Source organism: Erpetoichthys calabaricus, chromosome 9 (genome assembly GCF_900747795.2).
Source record: "Erpetoichthys calabaricus chromosome 9, fErpCal1.3, whole genome shotgun sequence".
Classification (NCBI taxonomy): domain Eukaryota; kingdom Metazoa; phylum Chordata; class Cladistia; order Polypteriformes; family Polypteridae; genus Erpetoichthys; species Erpetoichthys calabaricus.
The window spans coordinates 81656257-81669322 of NC_041402.2; the positions used below are offsets into that span (position 1 = coordinate 81656257).

General features: G+C 35.7%; 1 protein-coding gene across 1 annotated transcript in view; it reads left to right on the top strand.

Annotated features, from left to right (window-relative positions):
* The window catches only part of vat1l (vesicle amine transport 1-like), a 229473-nt gene that overhangs the window by 195669 nt on the left and 20738 nt on the right, over positions 1-13066 (top strand). The gene's annotated exons all lie outside the window — the stretch shown is intronic.

The following is a 13066-nucleotide window of genomic DNA, read 5'->3' on the forward strand; positions in this document are numbered from 1 at the left end:
GAAATGTCGAGAATAAAGTCAACATGTCGATATTATTCTCGTCATAAGCGTCGAGATTAAAGTCAACATGTCGTCACACTATTACACAGTACCCAGGTACATTACACTGTATTGAAAACAAATAAAACAAGTACAACTTGGCTTGCAGTATTACCCAATAGTATAGAAACAGTATTTACACATTTGAACATAATGGTCCATATCCGACCTTTTAAAACCAAAGTATCTCCAGGCAACAGACGTGACTCCTTTTTTTCGGCAAAAGTTCTTCTGTATCATCATGTTCAACTTTATCATCAGCTTCAGTTTCGGAATGTTCTCTGTCCATTTTCACTGCATAATACCTACACTACCTATTTAGCGGTGTAGCAGTGAAAAAGAGCCCCCGCGCAACACATCTGTGATTAGCGGTGTAGCAGTGAAAAAGGTCCCCACTTGAACAGTTTCCTGCTGTGCCACATTCCGAACATCGTTTAGGCAATTTAAACCGGTGTTGCGGTATAAGAAAAATCCATATCATAACAAAAATAAAAAACGGTTTTCGGTAAGAATCGGTATACCGCCCAACACTAACGGAGACATGTAAGCTATTTTCCTATTGGCTCAATGTGAATCTTCTTCACATGCCCAAGCAAAGCAACAATGATTTTGGATGGTGTGCATTATGATGATAGTGTTATATGCTTCGCTGTGATCACTTAGTTGTGCAGATGTTAGACAGCCATTCACACAAAAGTGCAGTCCACTTTACAAATGAGAACATTTACATCTGGAATCATTAATTGCGGCCCGCAACCCAGATGCAGGTTGTCTCTTGCCATAGTCTTTCTCCTCTAACATGTTTATTAATATTACATAGCATCTCTAAACATCTGTACCATCTTATAAAATCAGATATGTTCAGACTTTTTGAAAGGGAGAAGAGTGTATGTAATTCAGGTTAACAAGAGATGCGAGGGGAGAATTTGTAATTAAATTAAGAACTAGTACACACTAACGTGGATACATTTGAAAACGCTTCATTTTTATTTGATTTAGCCTTCCATCTACACTAAAACAGCGTTTCAACCATGAAAAAGTATCATTTTGAAAACACTCTGCAAAGTGTGTAAATTAAAAAAAAACAATGGGTCTCATGTTCCACTGTGCATAGGGAAAACAGAGAATTTAAAAAAAGCTGAAGTATATTTGTTACTTGATCAGGCATTGACTTCACATGGTTCTTATAATTCCCTTTGTGATCATATTTTTATGGTTATCCTTTTCTAACTGCTTTGCATTAGCTGGCATGTACTGTGCCTTGAAACACTCAAATATTTCACAGTAATTACTTTAGAAGGATTTCCAGTCTATATTTTCAAAAGCTTTAACAACCTCATATTCACAAGTAAACATTTAAAATCATCTGTCCAGGTAAAGCAGGCTGTTTTGTTTTTTCTCTTGTTCTTTCAGCATTTCAATTTACTCCAGGTTTGCTTCGTAAACAAATGGTGTGCTTGGCTGCTAAAAGGGTGCATGTCCAATATGCAAGATTTACGTTTTTTTATTATTTTAGTATGGATGAAAAACATTTGGGAAATTATCCAAATATGCTAGTGTGAATGAACAAAAGATCTGTGTTAATGTGAACTATGCCTAAGTAATTCACTCCAGCTTTGCAGTTTTGATAATGCAAATCTTGAATTTCAGAGCGGGATTGGAGGCGTCGCTTCTGTTATGTAAAAATTACGCATGGTTTAACTTGACAAAGTTTAAATCGCTCTGCTCTTTGGAGGCAATTTCAGTTAGCTTTGAGAGTACAACGATGTGACCAATCAATCATGAGTTCTAGTTATTTTAACTTGAGACATGCATTTGAATGAGTTAGTTACAAAGATAGAACAATGAATTGCTTTTTATTGCAACATCATACATAGCCTTAATAAAGGAATGAAGGCATTGCATTTCATCCTCTGAAAAGACATGGTTATACTTCCTTCAGTATTCTAAGTGGCTTATCTGTACCTGTGGTTGTCCTACAAAAGTGACTAATTAGCTGCTACATATGTTCATCCTAAATACAACTTAGTGTTTAAAAATTTCCACATTAGCCCAACTTTTATACTGCTTAACTCATAATGATTTGAAGCACAAGGCAGATCACTGAGATTATGATATAATCTCAGATGTGTTAACGGAAGCACAAGATTGTTGAGCTAGCAGTGCTCTTGGATAGATAGATAGTATAGTACTTTATTTTTCCCCAGTGCGAAATTAAGGCATTACAGAAACTCAAGAAAAATGCAATATACTATAACAAGCAACCCTTTCAAACACACCCAACAACATACTTCAATCAGAAAACAATACATTTATGTTATTAGTTGGATTTTTTAAGCCAAAATAATGTTCATTAGTATAATGTGATATATATTTGATTAATATGAGAGATAATGGGATGTCATCTACAGTTATGATTAATAACAGCAGGTACTGTATAATCAGTTAAATTCATTGGATAATTCCAGTTTAGTACAAAAGCTAAGAAATAACAGATCAAGTCAAACCACCCATGTGCAGCGCCTTAAAAACAACACAACAGACCCTTCTGTAAGTGTTACCATCTAGCTAATGTTTCCTCCAAATATTGGTGCAAATGCAAATCTTATAATAACATATAACAAAAGTAATTTTGTGACAAACTTGTCTTGTAAATAATGCTGCCAAAAAAGCAGCATGATCCTAGATGGCAGAACATGATTGACTAGTTCTTGGGACCACTCATTTTTTACATTTTTGTCATTTTCCCCTTCTAATAATATATAACAATTATTTTAAAGTTTGTTAACTTTCACTCAGTTATCAGCTATGTCCTCTTCCGGAAGGTCTCATACTGAAACTTAAACCACTACAATGAATGCACCAGACAAATAGGGCCTCTTCCGGAGTTGAATCCGGTAACTGTTCCATTGCTGGCTTTTGGGAAGACATGCAGAAATTAATCCAGGACCAAGTTAGTAATTTGTTGAACTCCTTTTGGGATGAGGTTTGGAGCCTGTGCTGATAGCATATTGCTGCACCCATCACAGTGTACCACCTGCATTGGGAACCAAGTACAGCGGGTGACACCTCAGCACCACACTGGGACAGCGGGTGGTGTAGCTTGTTATAATTCATTGAGACATAGCCAAAGTTAAAGAAAACAAAAAAAGGTAAATAAAGAATTCGGAACTTTGCTGAATTTGGTAAACCACAGTGAAAATAAAATATAGGTTTTGGAATGCAAAAACCTCTCTTCTAAACTGATAGATTTGGAGGACAGTAACCAAAGGAATAATATCTGTCACATTGGCATAGAAAGATCTAATACAGTTTTTGGAAAAACAGTGGCCATAAATCTTTCCCAACTCGACAAATTTCTCTCTGATTATTGAAATATGCCACATGATTCATTCTCCTAATGGTGGCACGTCCCATTCAAGGCATATTATAGTGTGGTTTCTTAATTACACAGACCATTTGATTGCTTCTTATGAAACCCAAGATTCCCCCAATTTATCCTTTGGAAGTCAACAAATTAATCTTTTCCCAGACTTAAAGGACCTTCCAAAATGCAAGGATGTATGGCTAGGAGTCCAGTCATAAGGTCAGCATGCTGGGCAGGTCTCCAGCCATTTCTTCTCTGCATGACTAAATCTTTCTCATGGTTTGGAATACATGATATCTGAGGATCTGAAAAAAGCAACAGAGGCTATTGATAGCTTCCAGGCCACTGGTGTTTTCCCTTCATAACAGCCTTTTCTTTCTGATTCACGCCCAAGGTTGTGCGTCCTTCCTACCCAGTTCAGTCCTTGTAAAAAACTATTTTATTTGTTTAAACTTTTGCACTGGAGCAATTTAATTGCTATTTTCTCCTTGTTATTCATGGCTTGTAATTTAAGTTATTAACTAATATTCTTCTTCAATTTTGTCATAGGGATGTAACTAGCTGATCGACCTTGATTTGACAGGAAGACTGTTTTGGTTATTTATGTGTTTTCCCAGATTGCCTCCCATGTACTGCATTCTGCATCACAAGTGGTTAGCTTTTGGGAGCCACATGTAGCAAAACACATATACTTTTTACTTATGTGGCACCATGTTTATTTTTCAGTCTTTCATGCATTTGGACTTCACTTATCTTGATACCTTGTTACAATGTTTTTCCTGTTTGCAGGGTCAGAGGTGGGATGGGGTCGGCTTGGTGCCTGCATGCTCTAAAAGTAGCTTACTATGCATAGTGTTTACTTTTGGGATATTTATGCAGTGCATTGGGGAGTTGAGGGTGGACACGTGTGGTTGTTGTTTGAGTTTTGTTTCATATTGGAGTTTTGGGAGTGCTGGGATTGTGGGTAGTGTAGCTGTGAGGAACTCTTAATCTCTACCTGGTTGGAAGAAAGATGAGTGTGAGTGGTCTGTTATTTTTCTTATCTTTTTCCGTACTTTTTTTTTTTTTTTTTTAATTCCGCTAGTCTAGTGGTCCAAGGTGTCTGTTCTAGTATTAAAGGATTTGTCATCCTTGACTTTTTTTGGTGTAATCGAACAGTACATCCTAGTAAAGATGTATACTGACTTAATGATAGGTGTTACTGTGTGGCAAATTCCTTACTAGCAAGCTATCGCAAATGCATAATAATTATTGTGGTGCAACAAAGCTTGCATTTTAAAATCATGGATTCAAGCTCAGATTCTGTTTGTCAGATTTTGCTACCTTCTTACTGAGATTGGTGGTAAAAAGTAGCTTTATATTGCAGGTATGGACCCAGTCGTTTTCAGCTGTCATTTTGGGTATCTCAAAGTAATCAAATTCTTCACTTTAAAGACTTTGGAATAATTCAAGGAATTGACGTGAATGCTTTTATGAATCCTTTTTTTTTACTAAATTCCCCTCTGCCTTGTGTTCTTGTTTACCCAATTCCACCCAGGCACTACGAAAATGTGCTTCTTACTTAAATTTAATTGAATCCTTCCATTTATTTAACCCCTTTGCTGAAGATTTTTCTTTTTATTCTCCATGATGGTACTCCCAGTCTAGACTTGATTACATTTTCATATATCAGTCAGTTTCAACTGTCTTCAGGAATACCAGTATTATCTATAATTCTTGAAGTGATTACAAATGTATTCTCTCTATTCTGGTTCTCCTTGGCTTCATCTCTGTGCTCCTCACTTGCGTTTTTACTCTGTTTTACTACGAAATGTTGATTTTTGTCAAACTTGTAGCTCATTTAAAAGAATTTATATCTTTAAGTGTTGGTTCTGTAACTGAAAATTATAGACCCCATATGTAATTTCTCTATTTCTTGCTCTACTTGTCAAGCTTGAACTAATAAGAATAAAATAAAATAACTTTATGTACGCGTATAATTTTTTAGAATGTGCACGCCCCCTTGTGGTTGATTCTCAGCATGAATCTTTCATTTGTAGCAGACAAGATTTAAATTCTCTGCTTTTGTAAAAGGCTGAATTTGATCATCAGCACCCAAAGGCTACATACTATGTATATAAAGCTAAGATCAGTACATTATTACTGCTCAGACATCTGAGATTTGAGTCATTTGCATCCATTTCTGCCTATAAAAATAAATCAGGGCTACCTACTAATATACCCCAAGAGTTATTTGCAGAAAATTCAAATACTCAAGCTTCAAACGTTATTGCCTTTTCAAAAGATCTCTCACTCCCTGTGCTAAACAAGGAGAATGTTTAACTTTTAAATTATTCTTTATATGTCTAAAGTTAAGCAAGCCTTAGATACCATGAAATAACAGACTCAAATGAAATTAGTGCTGTGTTTTTTTCTGCTTTCTGGGATCAATTATCTGGCCTGCTTCTTCAGATGCTAAAGTCTGTAATCATTTCAACTCAGATGAACATTTCATTCAATATAGCATTTATTATTCTCCTGACAAAGCAGACCAAAGACCCTTTAAACTGTTTGAGCTACTATTCGATTTTGTTGATGAATTCAAACACAATGTTGATGGTCAAGCTTCTTGCTGTACATTTACAATCTGTCATAAATGAATTAATACATCCTGATCAAACTGGGTTTATTAGTGCATATTTTGTATGGAACAATCTGTCATTTCTTACTTCAAATGTCATAGCCCCTACCTTACTCTTGTCTTCTAGCGTTTGATTGCATGAACTGTTTTTTTTTTTTTTTTTTTGAACACCCAGGAACAGATTGGGTTTAGTGTCAAGTTTATTAGAAGGATTAAAAACCTATACTTATCATCTTCCACAGTAAATATAACTAATTCTGACATATTTATTTTATCCCCTTTACTTTTCTGTCGCTCCCTTGAACTGCTGGCCATTTCTTTCCACAAAACAGAGTTAAATCACTTCTTTAGTTACAGATAGTCCTCAGTTTTTTTTTTTTACGCTTTTATGAAAATCTGAGTACATCTCTCCAGTTCTGATGTCACTACATTGGATACCTGTGCCATTTAGAATTGACTTTAAAATACTGCTTATGGTTTACAAAGCCTTAAATAATCTCACTCCATCATATATTTCAGAATTCCTTTCACCATACACTCCAAATCGTAACCTTAGATCTTCAAACGAGTGTCTGCTTATAATTTTAAGAGCTAAACTTAAAAGAAGTGGTGAGGCTGCCTCCTGCTATTATGCACGTAAAATCTGGAATAATTTACCAATAGAAATTTGCCAGACGAATATGGTGGAGCACTTTAAAAAACTGCTAAAAACTCATTATTTTAACATGACTTTCTCATAGCTTCATTTTACTTTAATTCTGATACTCTGTATATGCAATTAATTATCATTACAATTCATGGTGGCACTGAAATTTGTACTAACCCCTACTTTCTCTGTTGTTCTTTTTCCGTTTTTCTATGGTGGCGGTCTGCGCCACCACTATCCGATTAAAGGACCTTGCTGTCCCTACTGATGGATTGAAGGCCAGAGGTCCATATGACCATCATCATCTTGTTCTTCCATGTGAAGCCTGAAAACCATGAGGACTGAGTTAGATCATTTATGTTAGATAGAATGTCTAGAGGGGGTTGGGCTGTCTCGTGGCCTAGAACCCCTTCAGACCTTACTTTTATTCTATGTTGATTAGTATTGCCTAATTTTTTTTTTTATGTTTTGTCTTTTTTCTCTTTCTTCATCCTGTAAAGCACTTTGAGCTACATCATTTGTTATATATCATTTGTTAATTTAAATATCTCCTCATTGATATTTCTAATTCGGTGCAAAACATACTTACCTCCACTTACTGCTGTGCCTATAAAAATATTAAAAGATTTGATTCTTACCTACAGAGTATTCAGTGGATCAGCGCCTGTGTATTTGGGGGCACTTATGAGTTCCTATGCTCCTTCTTACCCACTCAGGACTGCCAGTGAACAATGTCTGCTGATACCAAATCTGCGTGGCATTAAATCTCAATCCAGACTATTTTCATGTGTACCTCCTAGCAAATGGAGCAAGTTTCCCACCGCCATATGAACTGCTCAGTGTCTTTAAGAAGTGTTTGAATACTCTGTTGTTCTCATAATATCTGACACATTTTTAATAACATTGATAGGTTCTTGTAACTTGGGAACGATTAACTAGTTTTTTGTTTCATTTGGTTTAAACCTCCTTACTTGTGATGACTAATTTTGTAACCTTCTCCTGTAACACATGTTCAGAAAAATCCCCCAGACTGATGTTTACTCAATTAACTTGATTTGTTTTGTGAATTTCTTTGTCTGCTAAGTGAATAAATATAAATGTATAGACTCATCCTCTGCTTGGACAAATACCACTCTATCTTTTCCCTCTCACACGGCTATTATTAAAATGAGTATATTCCTTATATAAATGTTGTCAGCTCAATGCTCCCTCTCTTCTCCTCTCAGTTGTTTACTTGAAGTTATAACCCTTCTCACCAAATTTCTTTGGAATGGCAAAAGGCCTGATATTAAACATTCTTCCCTAATCCAAGAAGGTCAAATGGGCATTTTTCTTTTCTGGATTTGAAACTCTATCATCAGGTATATACCTTCAGGCCTGTCTGTCCTGTCCTGCTTGAACTCAGAAACCTTAATATTTTATAGTGAAGCCTTGCTTATTGGCAGACACCCCATTTCTTTCCCACATTAGTCTGCTTTAGGTTTTATACTCTGGGAGATACCTTTGACGACCTGGGACACTGGACATTCCAGACATTAAGCTCCAGGTTCTCCATTCATTCCCCTTCATTTTTTTTTATCATCAACTGAAGTCAGTTCTCAGGACATGTAGCATGTCGCTTTCCTCCCCTCTTGCTCCTCATTTGCTTTTGTCTTTGCTCATTCTTTTTTATCATATAAAATCAGTTGAAACTCTGTTTGCTGTAAGCCTCCTACAACCCCATGCCCATTCATTACCTTGTCATGGAACACAGTCTTTAAGATCATCACTCTGTCCTTAACAGACCTCAATATTTTCAGTTTAATTTTATCCATTGCTTGTGTCTTTACCCATTTTAATGTTCTGATATGGGTTTATTCACTGTTCCCCTTTGTCACTTCTGCTTCTTAAATGTTTCTGAAACCCTACTCCACATATTTTGAAACCTTCCTATTGGCTATCCGTTTTCAATTTCCTTTCTTCGGTCCTCTGTCCAAATTCTTCTCTAACCTCATATTTTTATTCTCTTGGACCTTTCTACTGTCTCTTTCAGCTCAGTCCAGCAAAGGTTGTTCCCTTTGGATACCATCACTGCCAAACGGGCACTGCCGTCTTGCTGGAAATCCCCCTGTTCTATTTTTGTTGACTCGTAAAAGTGTTCTTCTATAACTTAACTCCTCTTGAGTTCTTGTTATTAAGGATAAATGTAGTGTCTGGCCCTGACATCAGGGAGTGGCTTTTGGGTGGGTGGTTATCTGGGGGATAGTGAATGTTTTGTCTTGGTAGAGTATTACATTACTCTACTTTCCCCTTTTGTATTATTAATATGTAGCCTTTATCAGAATGCCTCAAATCTCACAGACTTACCACTGTTTATAAGGTATTGTACCATATAACTTCTCCCCACCTTCCCTTCTACATGTATAACCTCAGGCTATTAGGTGTAGTAAAAGACAAGCAGAAGTTAAGTTACAATTTAAACAATGTATTATCGATAATATTTATAAATAATAACAGTATGCAAAGTACATTTGAATATTGGCAACCATACAACCTGATAAATGTTAATGTGTTTCAGGCAGCACACAGACTTGTTAGTTACTTAAAATGTCTAGTTAAGACATCATTTTGTGGTTAGCATTCTTCAGAACAGGCCACATGCCTGTCTCAATATGGCTGCCGAGCTGTGCTCTTCATTGTGTTCTCCTTTTCAGTTCATGGTGCGTGAAATGGTCTTTCATCAGTTTGGCAAGAGAGAGAGTGAGGTAAAGCAAGCAAATTTATAGGTTTTCTGTCCAAGCCCTAGAGCCAATAGGACGTCATGGTACTTAAAGGCTTCTGATACAAGCCAGTTCCAAACAGCCATATTTCAGACCAATGGGGGGATAGAACATCTTCACACCTGCCCTCCAAACCATGTGTTAAGGTAAAGCTTGGCAGTTAGGCAGCCTGGCTTTCCTGTGGGGGTTGACTGAGAGACTTTAGCAGAGAAATATTGGTCAAACTTGTTTTAGGCACTTCCCCCAACCCTGTTGTAAAATTACAAAGAGACTCAGTCCTAAAAGAGGAGAAGGGGTTCTTAAACCATCAAACCATTGCTATTATTATCTATAATGTAACACTAATATTACATTGCTTTGTCTAAGTTACAAATAAAGACATACAAAATATTTATCAACTTGTATGCAAAATTTCACATCACAACAGTGATGATAGGGACTCATCCTCCTATTGTCCTTCTTTTTTAAATTGGGTTGTGTTCCGCTACTCTTTTTGATTAGTCATGCAGGCTGCATTTAGTTACTTTCACCTTATATGTTTTATTAGTGTTCCTCACAGGGTTGGGGAGGGAGTGGGGTATGGGCACTGGTGTGTAGGTATTTGTAACTTCATGCATCCTGCTTTATATTGTATTTCTTTTACTCTCTTTAATAAAAATGTATTCATCACACACACACCCACACATACAAGGTTTAGCCAAAGCAGCAATGCCTGCTATTTTTAGCACTCACAATACAAGATATTTCAGAAATAAAGGAAATAATTTGCTATACTGTTGCCTCACTTCAGAGAACACATTCATCTATTCTGTGAAAGACTGACCTTCAAATATAGACTTTTTTTAAAGTAAAAATAGTGATCTAAAATATTTACCAGAAAATATGAATATTACCCTGTTGAACTATATATTATTAATGACTGAATTATAATCATTTTGTGTTTATTTAATACAAGCTCATCTCCACTGGGTGGTTATCAGTTTATTTTGTTAATGGCATCAATTAAAGTATACATACAGTATAACTGTTATTAAATAAATTTTCTTTGTATTTTTATTCCTTTTCATTTAATTTAGACACTAGGTTCTTGGATGCTTTTATCCATTTTCTGTAGCTGCTTTTCCATTACTGATTCACATGTAGCTTAACTGTGCATGGCTGGCACAGGGCAAGAACTAATAAAGGACAGTATGAAAGTCTATCCCAGATAACATCATACATGTATACACCAACACCTGGTCAATTCAGGGTGTCAGATAAATCTGCCACACACAGATTTGGTATGTAAGAAACCCCAGGCAGACTCAATACACAATAATTCCAGGGAACCACAACAAGTCATGCTAACCACGGAAGGTGCAAATGATAGCCTTAAAACCTTGCTTTGTTTCTGAAGCATTCTTCCTTAACTTATTTTTAAGCTTGGCTAGAACAGGCTGTAGGAAAATTATAAATTCAGGCCGTTATCTAGAAAACAATTTGAAAAGGAAAAACTGGAATCAATATAGTATTGCTTTTTGCCTTCTTGAAAGAAAACCTGTAATAAAGCTCTCCATTTGTCACATTAAGAAGAACATTAGCTAAGAGATCAATGTGGGCATTAATAGATGACATAAGAGATGACATGGCACATTAAAAGCAAACAGATTAAAATTTTTGTCTTCTTGGATGTTAGATGAATATATGTATTAAGAGATTTTATTTGTGCTTTTCTGTGTGTTTTCTTGTTCTCTTTCTCTCTCACACCTTCTTAGACTCAGAGCAGCATAACAATAAAACCACATCAGTCTCGATTTATCTTTATGTTCTATTTGCTTGTGCTGTGTTGCTGCATAAATGTTTCTTATGACTATTATATCTAGATCTTTAGCTATACAGTGTATCCGTCCAGTGCTTCTAGTGAACCCTACTTACCTAGTGTTAGGGTCAGTAGAAACCAAAACCTATCCTGGAAATATTTAGTATTCTGATCAAAAGAGCATGCCACTTGTGTATTTTTCCATGTGGTAGTATTTGAATGTGCAAACTAGAAAATGAAACTTTAAGGTCTGAAAGGTCAATCAATTAGGTGCATTTCTGTGATGGGGCAGAGCAATAGTCATCTTCTGGGCCGTCCCTAGACAGCTATAGGACCTGAGACACTCCCAACCAGTGTGTGGTCTCATATTGTGCCCAGAATGTATTTATTTATTTGTTTGTTTAATTGTTTGTGTATATAATTTAGATATTTTTTAATATTATTTATTTTTTATTTATATATATATATATATATATATATATATATATATATGTACAGTATTAATAATAATATATAGTAATTATAAAATAATAATTATTATTATGTATTAATGGAAAATAGTTACTTGAACTTACACTTCTACTGAAGAAAGAATGGAAATTATCAGCTTTATGTAGTATTTACCAAGAAAAGCAACTGTTTTTGGTTGTGAATCAAATTGTATGATTAAGTATTATCAGCACATTATGAGGTATTAAATTATCAGAAACATTTATTGAAAATATTACACATATTTGAAAGAATTACAGCATTTTTTTCATAATTGTTTTCTCTTATGATCTCTTCAACTAACAAAGTTAACAAACACTGACCCACCGACTTTCTCATTACTTGTATTTGTTTAGACACCATGCTTTTTTCAGTAACTGCACTTACCATTCTCAAGTAAAAGATGTGTTAATGGTGATTAGGGTGTTTCTTGCTCTGCATCTTTATCATTGGTCACTGCTTTAAGTACCCTTATGTTTCAGGCCAGTTTCCTTCCCTGGCTTGGGTTCAGATTCCTTTTATATATGTCTTTTATTTTGGTGTTGTTATTTATGTACCGGTATATTATTTGCATTATTCTGTGTTTTTTTATTAGTATTGCGTATTATTTAATTTATATGTGTCCATACTTCTACCACATTCCTTGTTTTTTGTGGTTGGCTCCCCAGGATGTCTTTTAAGTAACTTTATGTATGAAGGCATATAATTGGAGAAAAATTTATTCAGGTCATCACAGTAACCTTGGAAATAGCTATCCACGAAATCTAATAATTTCTTCAAATAATGCAGCTCTGTACAGTGTCTCTACAGATGGGACAGTTTTTTGTTTCCAGGTGGTATATTCTGTAATGATCTAGAGTTCCTCCAAATAAAACCCCCAAAGGAGTCCTCCAAAGTAGCAAAAGGAGTCATCCAAAGTAGCACTGCAAAATCAAAATGTGTAACTGGCCAATATACTTTAAAGTCCCAACAACTGCTGCTAAAAGCCTCACAAGAGGAAGGGTCACCGTCAGCCTTTAGATTGTATTACAAAATGGGCAAACAAAGAATCTAAGTAAGTGCTCTGTAGCACAAGAAGCTCTGAGGAGCACAAAAGGCCTTAAGGAATTGCCTTAACAAAATAGACAGTCCAGTGGCAAACAAGTGCCAAAAACACAAATCCAGAGAGAATGGTCAAAAAATACAACAAAAACACAAAATAATGCAAATAATAAATATACCATACCATTTTCTAAGCCAGCCAAATGCTTAGCAGGGTTGCAGGGGGCTGGAGCTTATACCAGCAAGCATAGGGCGCAAGGCAGGAACAGTCCTTGGACATGGTGCCTTTCCATAACAGTGTGAACAC